This window comes from Coenobita brevimanus, chromosome 70 (assembly GCF_032717465.1).
Source record: "Coenobita brevimanus isolate Jiangsu-jjx chromosome 70, ASM3271746v2, whole genome shotgun sequence".
Lineage (NCBI taxonomy): Eukaryota > Metazoa > Arthropoda > Malacostraca > Decapoda > Coenobitidae > Coenobita > Coenobita brevimanus.
Window position 1 is genome coordinate 55,887,611 of NC_137023.1, and position 12,618 is coordinate 55,900,228.

Consider the following 12,618-nt stretch of genomic DNA (forward strand, 5'->3'; position numbering starts at 1 on the left):
AAGTGGCGGGGGACGGGAAATTGGTTTATGCCGAGCCCGTTCCTTTGTCGCTGAGGCTGTGTGTGCATGTGTGCGTGCGCGTGGGGGCATGTGCGTGTGGAGGTGGTGGTGGTGCCGAATTTGTTATGTGTTCGAGTTTGTGTTGGGTTTTGTTTTTGTGTGTGTGTGTGTGTGTGTGTGTGTGTGTGTGTGTGTGTGTGTGTGTGTGTGTGTGTGTGTGTGTGTGTGTGTGTGTGTGTGTGTGTGTGTGTGTGTGTGTGAGAGAGAGAGAGAGAGAGAGAGAGAGAGAGAGAGAGAGAGAGAGAGAGAGAGAGAGAGAGAGAGAGAGAGATTTTTTCCCTTGTGGTATGTGAGCAAGAACACCTCATCTGCGTCCCTACCACACCACTCACTCACAGGGACTCTCTCTCTCTCTCTCTCTCAAGGGGACAAAGAGACAGGCAGAACCATAGAGAGAGTGTCAAGTCCCCCTCAGGAATAACAGTGGGGCGAGGACAGGAGGGGAGGGGAGGGGAAGGTATAGAGAGGGGAGGGGAGGGGATCTTGGAGGAGAAGGATTTGGGGGATGGGAGAAGGGATGGAACTGATGAGGAAAAGGGAGGTGGGGAGGCGAAAGGGAAGGACAGCGGAGAAGAAAAGGGAGAAGGGGAAGAAGGGGGAGTGCAAGAAGGAGGAGGGAAGGAAGAGGGAGGGGATGGAAGGATGAGGAAGAGAAAGGAATAAAGAGGAAAGGAGGGGGAGGATGAATGGGGGTGAAGGGAGAGAGGGTGAGGGTGAGGGTGAGGATGAGGCAGAGAAGTAGAGGAGGAGGGAGGAAGGGGGAATGGAGGGGGAGGGAGGAAGGAAGAGGGGAATGTCCATGGGGGGGAGGGGAGGGTTGACACGTGGAGGGGAACTCTTGGGCAAAATCAACAAACAGACACACACACATGCCTCCTCCCCCACCTCGTGTACACATACTAGTTATACATGCCAGCCATATGTATGCACTCATGTGTACACTTCCTTAAGACACACACACACACACACACACACACACACACACACACACACACACGATTTAAATGCATACACGAAAATGTTAGTTTTGTAAATAATAATGGAAAAAATGATATCTTTTTAACTTATATCTGAAGAAATTTTGACAGTGTTTGCAAGGAAACTGGCAGAGACTTTATGCAAGAAAAAAAAATGACAGTTCTAAAATGTATCAAGGAAAAAATTATAAATCTTAAATGTATGGAAAGAAAATGGAAGACTTCAAGGCATGTGGGGAAAATGATACACGTCCTCGAAGGGAAAGGATTAATTCTCTGTCTCTGTCTGTCAGTCTGTCTCTGTCTGTCTCTCTCCCAAACATCTCACCACTCGAACCCACCTCCTCAAAACACAAGCTCCCTTTCCCCTCCCTCTTCCTCCCCTTCCCTCACCCCCTCCCTTTTTTCCCCTCCCCCTTGTCTGTAGTGTAGTTTAGGGAGTGAATTAGGCTGCGTGGTGTGAAAAATGATGTTAGGGAAAACTAGTGGGGTAACAAGAGACTCGGTAAACACACACAGGTGGCGCTGGCGACTACGGGAAGGGGGAGGGGGTCAGGTGTCACGGGGGGGAGGGGGAACGGGGGGAATGGGTGAGGGTTAAGGGGGAATGGGAGAAGGGTAAGGGGAAATGGGCGAAGGGGAAGGGGGAATGGGCGAAGGGGAAGGGGGAATGGGAGAAGGGGAAGGGGAAATGGGCGAAGGGGGAAGGAGGAATGGGAGAAAGAGAAGGGGGAAGAATAAAGGGAGGTGTGTGGAGAAGGAAGGGAAAGAGGGAAAATACTGGGCTGAGGGAAATTACTGGACGGGGAGAGAGGGGAGGGGAGGATGTGCCGGGAAGGGAGGAAAGGGAGAGGAGATGGATGTGGAAGGGGGAAGAGGGGAATGAACGAGGGGAAGATGCGGGGAAGAGGGGCAAGGCGAGGGGGCGTGAGATGTAGATGGGGGATGGAGAAAATGAGGGGGAGAAGGAGAAGATGGGGGAAGAAGACGAAGGGGGAGAAGGGAGAAGATGAAGGTGTAAAGGAGGAGGAAGAGGAGGAGGAAAGCATAGATGAGGATAGGGGGAGTAGAGGACGAAGGGAAGGGTAAAAAATAAAGAAGGAAGGGAGAGAGGGAGAAGACGATAGAGTGAATCAAGGGAGAGAAGAGGAGGGAAGGGAAGTGAGAGGGGGGAAGGGAAAGGGAGAAAAGGGAGGGGGAAGAGAGAGAGGGGAGGGAGAAAGGGAAGGGAAGGGGGGAGAGAGGCAAGTAGTAGAAGTTACATAGAAAAATAAAAATGAATGAAGACAAAAGTGCTGAAGAGTGAATGACTGGCTTAGGTGTTTATGAATGATATTGTTTTGATAGGAATGGAAACAAATACACGACTGACAAAGGAAGCTGATTCTATTATGCCAGTGTTTAGACAGCTTTACTCTCTCTCTCTCTCTCTCTCTCTCACACACACACACACACACACACACACACACACACACACACACACACACTTTTTACTCTGCCTACAACAAACACCGCTACCATACAATACTTCCACGCTATTAACACAAACACCATTCCCGCAAAACACACCGACTGTACCACAACCACCACCACAACCACACCACAACTACCACAATCACCACAGCAGCCACACACCACACGTCATACATTCGCGGCTGTCTCCACTCCGTAAATAAGAAAAGGTTGGCTAATTGCTCAGGTGTTTGCTCTACCTCCACCGACACTACCTGGATACGCACCTCAGGGATCATTAATTACCTCTCTCTCTCTCTCTCTCTCTCTCTCTCAACCTACACCATCCCCTCCTGGCCACCATTCCACCCATCTCCCCATCTCCTCTCTCCATCTCCCCTTTCCTGTCCTTCTCACTCATCACGTTCCTCTCTCCCTTCTCCCCATTTCTCATATCATCTCCCCTCCCCTCTCCTCTCCCCTCCCCATCTCCCCTCTTCCTCATTCTCACGCCATCTTGTCTTTTCCCCTCCTCATCACCTATTCTCTCATCTCTTTCCTCATCTTCCCCTCTCCTACACCAAATCCCCACTCTCATCTCTCCTCTCCTAATTCTCTCCATTCTCTCCCTTCCCTCTCTTTCTTCCCATTCATCTCCTCTCCTCCCCCCTCTTTTTCCTCTACCCTCCATCTCATCTCCGTTCTTCTCCATTTCTTCTCCTTTCTGTTACTCCCCACCCTCTTCCTCATTCATTCCCCTCCTCTCCCTTCCCTCCCCTCCTCCTAGCCCTCTTCCCCTCGTTCCTTCCAATCCTCCTCCTCTCCCCTTCTCTCCCCTCTCCTCTCCCCTCCTCCTCCTCTCCCCTCCCCTCCTCCTCGCCCCATCTCTCGGAGTCTTCGCTTCATTAGTCATCATTCCGTTTTCTTTGTCTTACCCCCAGCAGGCTTGAGGAGGAGGAGGAGGAGGAGGAGGAGGAGGAGGAATTGTAAATACGATTACAAAAAGAAAGAAGTAAAACAAGGAAGAAGAAAGACAACAGAAAAACAAAAAGGAGAGAAAAAGAAAACAAAAACGAAATTAAGGCTCAGACGAAGAATAAGAAATTCTCTCTCTCTCTCTCTCTCTCTCTCTCTCTCTCTCTCCATTTTACTTCACACCATGCTTCATGTAGAGAGAGAGAGAGAGAGAGAGAGAGAGAGAGAAGGAAGGAAGAGGAAGTAAGAACAAAGATGCCGTAAGAAAAAGAGGAAGAGAGGAAGACAGAACAGGAAGGAAGAAGGAAGAGATGTATAGTGCAGAAGAGATGAAAACAATGAAAGAACGTAGAGGCGAAAGAGGGAGGGAAAGGGGAAGGAAAGAAGAGAGGGGAAAAAAGTTCAAATGGGAGGGGGAAAGTAAGTAAGGAAGGAGGGAAGGAAGGAAAGAAGGAAGGAAGGAAGGAAAAGGAAGGAAGGAAGGAAGGAAGGAAGAAATGAAGAGGCAGAAACAGGAGGAAAAGGGGAAGGAGGGAGGAAAAGAAGGGGCAGAAACGGAAGGAAAACGGAAGGAAGAAATTGGCAGAGAAATGGATGGGAAAAAGAAGCGATAAGAAGGAGGAAAGGAAGGAAGAGAGGAGGGAAGAAGAGGCGGAAAAGAGAGAAGAAAAAGGAAGGTAAAGAAAAAGGAAGAAAAGGTAAAGAAAAAGGAAGGAAGAGTAAGGATGAGAAAAAGTAATGAAAATGGAAGTGAGCAAGGAAGAGGGGAGACTGCTCCTTTGTGCGTCAGGTTAAGGGAATTATTATAGAGCTGGCGTCACTACCAGGCCGGCGAGGGTAGGCTGAGATGAGGGGGAGCAGAGGGGAGAGGGAGAGGGGAGAGGGGAGATGAGAGAGAGAGAGAGAGAGAGAGAGAGAGAGAGAGAGAGAGTCAGGAGGGTAAACAGAAAAAACAAGAGAGGAAGGGGGGAATAGGAAAGGAAGAAAAGGGGGTAGGGAAGGAGGGGGGGTATGCGACGGAGGGAGGGGGGTAAAGGAGGGGAGGGGGAGAGAGGATAGGAGGGGGAAGAGAAGGGAGGAGAAGGAGGGAAGGGAGGGTGGACAGGGGGAGAGGAAGTACATAGGAAAAACAGACACCAGAGAGAAAATAGGGGGGGAAGGGGAGGAGGGGGGGAAAGGAGAGGAGGAGGGAGGAAGGGAAAATGGATGATGTTAGGAAGAGAGAAGAAAGGTGGGACGAACAGTGGAAGGAAGGAGGGAAAGAGGGAGCAAGGAGGACTGACGAAAGGAATGAAATTTTGGGAATATTTGAAGATAAGAGGAATGAGGGGAGAGGAAGGACAAAGATGTGGAGGAGGAGGAGGAGGAGGAGGAGGAGGAGGAGGAGGAGGAGGAGGAGGAGGGGGAGGAGGAGGAGGGGGAGGAGGAGGAGGAGGAAAACACTGGGATGACAAAAGGAGGAAGAAGTAGCGAAAGAAAAATGACAAGGAGGGAGGAAAGAAGGAAATAAGATGATCTGGGAGGGAGAAAGGATGGAGGAAAGAGGAAGAATGGAAGGAAGGAGAGACGGAGGCAAGGAGGGACAGAGTGGAGGGAGGGAAGAAGGCAAATGGGAGGAAAAAATAAGTGAAAATATGAAGATGGCCGGACTGTGTACTGTGTAAACGGAGGTAATATGTGGCTTCTCTCTCTCTCTCTCTCTCTCTCTCTCTCTCTCTCTCTCTCTCTCACTTTAACCCTCCACTTTAGCGATTTTTTTTTCTTGCTACTTAAACACTATCTTATACAGTATCATTAACACCTTCATAGCCATCATTAACACATTTATAGCCATCATTAACACCTCAATTACCACAAATCTCACCTAAACTTAATAAAATCGCAGAAGGTAAATAAATAAATAAATAAATAAAACTAGAAACTAAGTGGACCGTTAGTGTATGTTCTTCAAGATGTTGTTAGGTAACCTCGCAATTTCTTCAGGTTGATCTGACCCCTGAGACGGAAGTACACGAACGACTCACAAGGAACAAACTCCCATGATGAGCTGACAGGGAGGGGAAGTGAAAGTTCGTGCGGTACTTCTCATAGGCTTCTGGGGACTTCCTAACACCATTTCCTCAGCGATTTACTCGGCACATCACACCTCCAAAAATCCCCTTGTCTGCCTCTCATGCAGTGTTAAAACAGAAATACAAAACACACAATCAAACAAGAGAAAGGCTGGTACAAGAGAGAAAATAAATCGCTAATAAACAGAACTACGACATCATCTACAGCAATCATATTCTCTCATCTTAACTTGGCTCAAATTTTCGTCCTTTTGTCACTTATTTCACGTGGCATAGTGAAAAAAAAAAACATGCTATGACCCTACAGTACATCCTTTCCATAGCACTTCTTCGTGACTAGCATCGTATTCTGGTATTAATCGAATGTTACAGCTCAGTGTTCATGAGCAAGAGTTGGCAATTTTAGGCCTAGTTAGAGCTGAAAGAGTACAGACTACGGCGCTAGTCACGAAGAAGTGCTATGGAAAGGATGCAGAGCCATAGCATTGTCTTCCTCAGCCAAAAGGACAAACTTCTGGGCCAGCTTAAAGGGAACGAACTATAGAATTACTGTAGGTTCTTAGATTGGTTGGGCCTTCTCCTCCTCCTCCTCCATCTCACCTTGAAGACGCTAATCAGTTTGTGTCACCTGTGGGATAGCGACGGATGGACTAATTACGCAGACGCCAGGTGTGTGTGTGTGTGTGTGTGTGTGTGTGTGTTAGAGAGAGAGAGAGAGAGAGAGAGAGAGAGAGAGAGAGAGAGAGAGAGAGAGAGAGAGAGAGAGAGAGAGAGTATACGGGAAAGGGCAAGAGAAGGAGAAAATAAAGGTGACAAAAGAAGAAACATGAGGCAGGTGTAAAAGGAAAAAGGAATGAAAGGAAGGATATTAGAGAAAAGGAAGGATATTAAAGACAAGGAAGGGATGAAGGGAAGGACACAGACAGAAGAGACAGAAAACAGAAAAGCGGAGGGAACAGGAAAGAGAAATGGGGAGGAAAGAGAGAGAAAAGAGGAGGAATGAGTGAGAAATGGGGAGGACAAAACAAAAGGGAAGGAGATGGGGAAAGAGGAAATCAGGGAAGAAAGGTGGGAAAGAAAGGTGAATGGAGAGAGGAAGGAAAGGAGGAATAGGAGAAAGGAAACAGGGAGGAGGGAAGAGAAAGGAAAGGAAAGAACAGCGAGAGAAAAGAGGAGGAGGAAAGAGAGAAAGGAGGAGGAGGAAAGAGAGAAAGGAGGAGGAGGAATGACAGAAAGGCAAAGTAGGAAGAAGACAAAAAGGGCGGGAAGGAGTAATAGGATGACAGGCATGAGAGGGAGAGGAAAAAGGGAGGAGGAGGAGGAAAGACAGAGAAGGGAGGAGGAGTTCGGGGAGAAAGAAAGGGGGAGGAGAAGGAATAACTTACATATTTGTGTGAATCTTTGGCTTATATTCATTAGGCGCGCGGTGCCCCCTCCCCTCTCCCCCTTCCCTTCCCCCTCTCCTTCCCTCTTCCTACCCCCCTCACTCTCTCCCTTCCCTCCATCCTTCTCTTCCCCTTCTCTCTCTCTGTCTACTTTCCCTACTACTCTTCCTCCCTCCCACCCAAACCTCTCTCTCCTCCTCCTCCCTCACTTCCTTCTATTCCCTCCTCCCTCTCCCTTCTCTTTATTTTTCTCTCCATCTCCCCAACTCGCCCTCTCTCCCCTCACGGTCCAGTTCCCCCCTCTCCTCACCCCAACCCTGTTTCCCCTCACTTCCTTCCCTTCACCCTCCACTTCCTCCTGTCTCCCCTCACTCCCAGGCTTATCAATCTCTCCAAACCTCTCACTTCCCTCGTACTACCTTTCCCCTTCCCTCAACGCCTCCAACTCCCTCAGCGCCTGTCTCCCCTCACTACCAAGTCTCCTAGTTTCCCCTCACTTCCCAGTCTGACTCCTCTCTTGGAAGGGGAAAGTTGAAGAGGTTAGGAGGAGAGTTAGACAGACACAAGACAGAAGGTGAAACAGAAGACATTGTTATCATTATTATTATTGTTATTATTATTATTATTATTAGTATTAGTATTAGTATTATTATCTTGTGAGCATCCACCCCACAACCTCAATGGCAGTCAGTGGAGCTCGAACCCATGTCAGAAGTGTCCCCCGAACATGAGGCCAATACCATCCCCTCACGTTCACTTCTCCGGGTCTTTCCTTCCCCTCTCCCCTCACCTCCCTCGCCATCTCATCAGCTCCCTTGTCATCTCCCTTCTCAATCTCCCCTCATCTCCATTTCCCTACCCCCGTCTCCCCTCACTCCCCTCTCGTCACACACCACACGTCCACTTCCCTACGTCTTCCCTTTCCCCTCTCCCCTCACCTCCCTCCCCATCTCATCAGCTCCCTTGTCGTCTCCCCTTACTCTCTCTCCCTTCGTGTCCATCTCCCTACCCCTGTCTCCACCTCCCCCCCTCCCCTCGAACCAAGGAATACCTCACATAGCGACCACCTGAGGGGAAAACCAACACGAGGGAAACTCTGCCTCTACTTATTTCGGTGCCACACTCGCGGGGGATGGGGGAGGGTGGGGAGAGGGTGGAGGGAGCTGTGGGAGTGGGGGAGAGGGTGGGGGGATGGGTGGGAGTAGGAGGGATATTGAGAAAGAAGGCTTTGGGGAGATTGAAGTTAAGGGGAGGGAAACCTGAGTGAAGAGGAAGTTGGGTGGAGGGGAGAAACTGATAGGGGGATGATATTTTTTTTCCCCTTCAGAGATTCAGGAGTTGGGAGGTGGATGGAGAGAGGGGGGGAATGAGAATACTGAGAGGGGAAGACTTGGGAAGGATTCAGGGGGAGGGGAAACTGAGTGAAAGAGGGAAGACGTTGGGAGGAAGGAGGCTGAGTGGAAGAGGGGAAACAGAGGGGGAACAGTCTTTTGGAGAGATGGAGGAATTTGAGAGGGGAAAGATTAAGCCACGAGGTAAGACAAGCGGGTGAGGGTAGTGAGAGGGGAAACTTCAGAGGTAAATACATAATAAAAGAAAGAGGAGGGGAAATACGAAAGGGGGTCATCTACAAAGCTGAGCATTTGTTGACCTGTTGTCCTCCTGTCTTTATTTCCTCTTCTCCTCGTGACCTCTCTTTAGCGCAGTGTGTGTCAAGGCATCTTATTATAAATCGACCTTGTTTCTGACCTTGTTTTGCTACTTGGCAATAATAATAATAATAATAATAATAATAATAACAATAATAATATCTAGTGTCCTTCGTATTCTTTGTGAGAGGGGCAAACGACAGGGTATGGAGAAAGGAAGAGATGGGGGGGAGAATTTAAGGGAGAGAGGGGAGGAGGGAGGAAGGGAGAAGACGAAGGGGAAGATGAGAATAGAGAAGGGAAGAGAAAGGGGAAGATGGGAAATACAAGAAGAGAATCGGGAATATGAGAACACAGTGAAGGGGGGAGAGAGAGAGAGAGAGAGAGAGAGAGAGAGAGAGAGGGAAGAGTTTACTAGAAGCTATAATGTATGAAGAGGTGAAGAAGGGTATGAAAAGGGGTGTGAGGAGGAGGAGGGAAGAAAGGAAGGAGGAGAGTGAGAGAGGAGAGAGAGCCACAGAGGTAAGGAGGGAGGAGAACCAGAAGGGTGAGGAGAGAGGGATCAGAAAAGTGAGAAGAGCGAGGGAGAGAAGGAAGGGAGAAATGAGAAAGAGGGGTGAGGAGAGAGGGAGCCAGAAAGGAGGGAAGAAGGGAATCAGAGGGGAAGTGGAAGAGGGAAGGTGAGAGGAGAGGACAGAGACATGGGAAGAGGGGAGAAGAAGAAACGAGAGAAGAGAAGGGAAGAGCGGAACAGAGGGGTCAGTTGAGAGGGGAGACGAGAGGGGAGATTACTAAATAGGAAACATGCAGCAGCGGAATTAGTGGAGAGGGAAGAGGGAAGGCGAAGAGAGGGCTAGAGAGGGAGGGGAGGGGAGGAGAGGGGAGGGCCAGTTTGAGGGAAGAGGGGAAATCTGTCTGTTGGAAGGTGGGGAGGGACCAGAGGACAGATTTGTGTGAGGGGAGGTGTGGCCAAGGGAGACAGAGAGAGAAGGACGAGGGGACAGAAAGGGGAGGGTGAGGGAGGGGAAAAGGGAGAAAGAAAGAAGAAAGAGCGAGATGAAAGAAATAGTAGAGAGAGAGAGAGAGAGAGAGAGAGAGAGAGAGAGAGGTATAAAGGAGAACCGTACAAAGGAACTGGGCATTTTGAAGCCAGTTATTATTTATATATTTATTTATTTATAAATTTTTCTAATATACACTCCGTTCCCTGAAGCCCAGCAGCCCTCCGAAGCGGCACACGCCTTCACATGCCACCACTTAATAACGAATCTATTTTTCAGTTAAGATAAGGAAAACAAAACAAGAGAGCTCAGAGGTACTAAAAAAATGCACAAGAAATGATTGAGTTTTTTTTATTAAGATTCAAATTATTTTTTTAAATACTTTCTGCGCTGTCCTGTGGTTTTAAATAATTTTCTGTTATCTATGTATCTGTCTATTCATTTATTATAATTATTATTCATATATATATGTATATTATACGAATAATAATAATAATAATAATAAATGAATAGACAGATACATAGATAACAGAAAATCATTTTAAACCAAGCTGACTGCACAGGACAGCGCAGAAAGTATTAAAAAAAATAATTTGACTCTTAATTTAAAAAACTCATGCTCACCCTGCCCTTGGGTGGGAAAGGAGATCCGGATGATGATGATGATGATGATGATTATTATTGTCATTATTATTATCACCATCATCACCATCAATATCATTTATATTTTTTCTTCCCTTACATGTATTATTTACAGAATTGCTGACTTATTCAATATTTTGACTCTGCAATTTTCAACACTTGATCCATTTGACATGATTAAAGCCAGTTGAACAATTTGTCAAGATCACACTGCTTTCTCTCTCTCTCTCTCTCTCTCTCTCTCTCTCTCTCTCTCTCTCTCTCTCTCAGGAGGCACAAGGGAAAGGGAAGGGAGAAAATGAAGGAAAGAAAAGGGTGGTGGGGAGAGGAAAAGACGGAGAAAAAGAGGGAGGAATTAATAGGACTGACAAATAGAGAAAGAAAAGAGGAAAAAAAAAGAGGGAGAGAGAAAGGGAGAAAAATGGGAAAACAGAGAAGGGGAAGGAGTTGAGAGAGAGAGAGAGAGAGAGAGAGAGAGAAGGGGAGGAGAGAAGAGAAACATTTGTGGGTGGGGAGTGATTTGTAGTGCGGGGGAGGGGGTCGTGGGTGGAGGTGGGGGGTGAAAGACTGATCTATTGGGGGATTTGGTGCATGGAAGGCTGCTTCTTAACTGAGGGGGGGGAGGGGGAGGGGGCGGGGGGGGGAAGGCAGGAGAGAGTTTCCAAATAACACAAAGAAATACAAAGGAAAACACACACAGGAATATCCATTAAGTATTTCGAAATTTTTTTTAATTAGACCAAATCTATGGTATACATTTTGGAAAAAAAAAAAAAAAAAAAAAAAAAAAAGACAGCTAACCAGAAAAAACACCCATCCATCACCTCCTGCAGGTGAGGACGGCAGGAAAAAGTGACCAGGATCATCATTTAATACAAGAATAATATCGAAGAATTTATTAATGGAAGGAGAGACAATATATTAACATTCTCTCAATCCGTAAAGGGAACAATCACACTGTGTCTATAATTACGTAGCTCTGTTGCAGTATCCCCTAAAATCCAGATGAAGAAAACGAGTCTGAATGTTTACAGCTGAAAGTTGAATATATTTGACTTTTAAATGTGGGTACCGTATGATAAAACACACACACACACACACACACACACACACACACACACACACACACACACACACAGTAGAAGACTTTATTCCATTTGCTTTCAACCTCGGAAATATAAATACTCCTTTGGTATTATTTTGCTGCCAACTTTTGCTAACAGGGTCCTTACACGTTGGCTAACTCTGCTATGGAACGCTTATCAACTGTCATACTTTCACTCCCATCGCCAATTCTGTATACAATGATTTGATCCTGTCGTGTAGTGCGCTGTAATAAGTAGCACTCGATACGGATTTACGGAGAGGAATGGTGTCTTGCAAGGAAGAGGCTGAGGGTCCCTCGGGAAACGGGGAGGAAAGTTTGAGAAAGTGGGGGTGAGCTGAGAGGGTGAGGATCAGGGGGAAGTGGATGGGGTGGGGAGTTGGGGAGGGGGAAAGAGGAAGGCGGTGAAAGAGGGGTAGACTAGAAGAGAGGAAAGGAGGAGGGAACACTCAAAGGCAAGAAGGATGGGGAGAAGCTTTTGAGAGCAAGTGGGGAGGAAAGTTTCAAAAGGGGAGAGAGGGTCAGAGAGGAAGCGATGGGAGGGGAGTGGGTATCAGATTAGGAGGGGAGAGGATTTCAGAGAACAGGGGTGTTGTAGGGGGAGGGCGTCGCGGAGGGAGAGGAAGAGAGAGGGGAGAAGAGGAAGAAAGTGGGGAGGGAGATGGGGATGGGGGGCGATTCTTAGCGTGAGGGTGTGTGGGGGGGAGGGGGGGAGGGATTCCTGAAATTGGAAAAGCCTAAAAGGAAAGCTGAATGAAAGAGTGATTCAGAGAAGTAGATGAATGAGAGGGTGGAGAAAGGGAAGGCGACTAAAAAGGAGAGGCATGATTAAGTATCTGACTTGGTGCTCGTGAACGAAGGTGCAGATGAATGAATGAATGAATGAATGAATGAATGAAGGAAGGAAGGAAGGAAAGAAGGATGGAAGGCAAGCAGGAATGAATGAAGGATAGAAGGAGGGAAGAAAGGACGGAAGGCAGGCAGGCAGGCGGGAAGGAAAGAAGAGGGGAGGGGAAGAAGAAAGAAAGAAAGGAGGGAAGGGAGGATGGAAGGAAGGGAGGGGAAGGGGAAAAACTATGAAAGGAATATTGAAGCAGGCACTAAAACAAGAAGCAGCCACAAATAAAAGGTGAATGAATGAATGAATGAATGAAAGACTGAACACCTTTCACCCCCAGACATCAACCTCATTCCTAAATAAACCCACAATTCCTCTTTACCATCAAAATAAACCCACACAAACCAAGGCACAAAAATCCAAACGAAACCCAACAAGGCAGGACAGATAAAAATGACATGC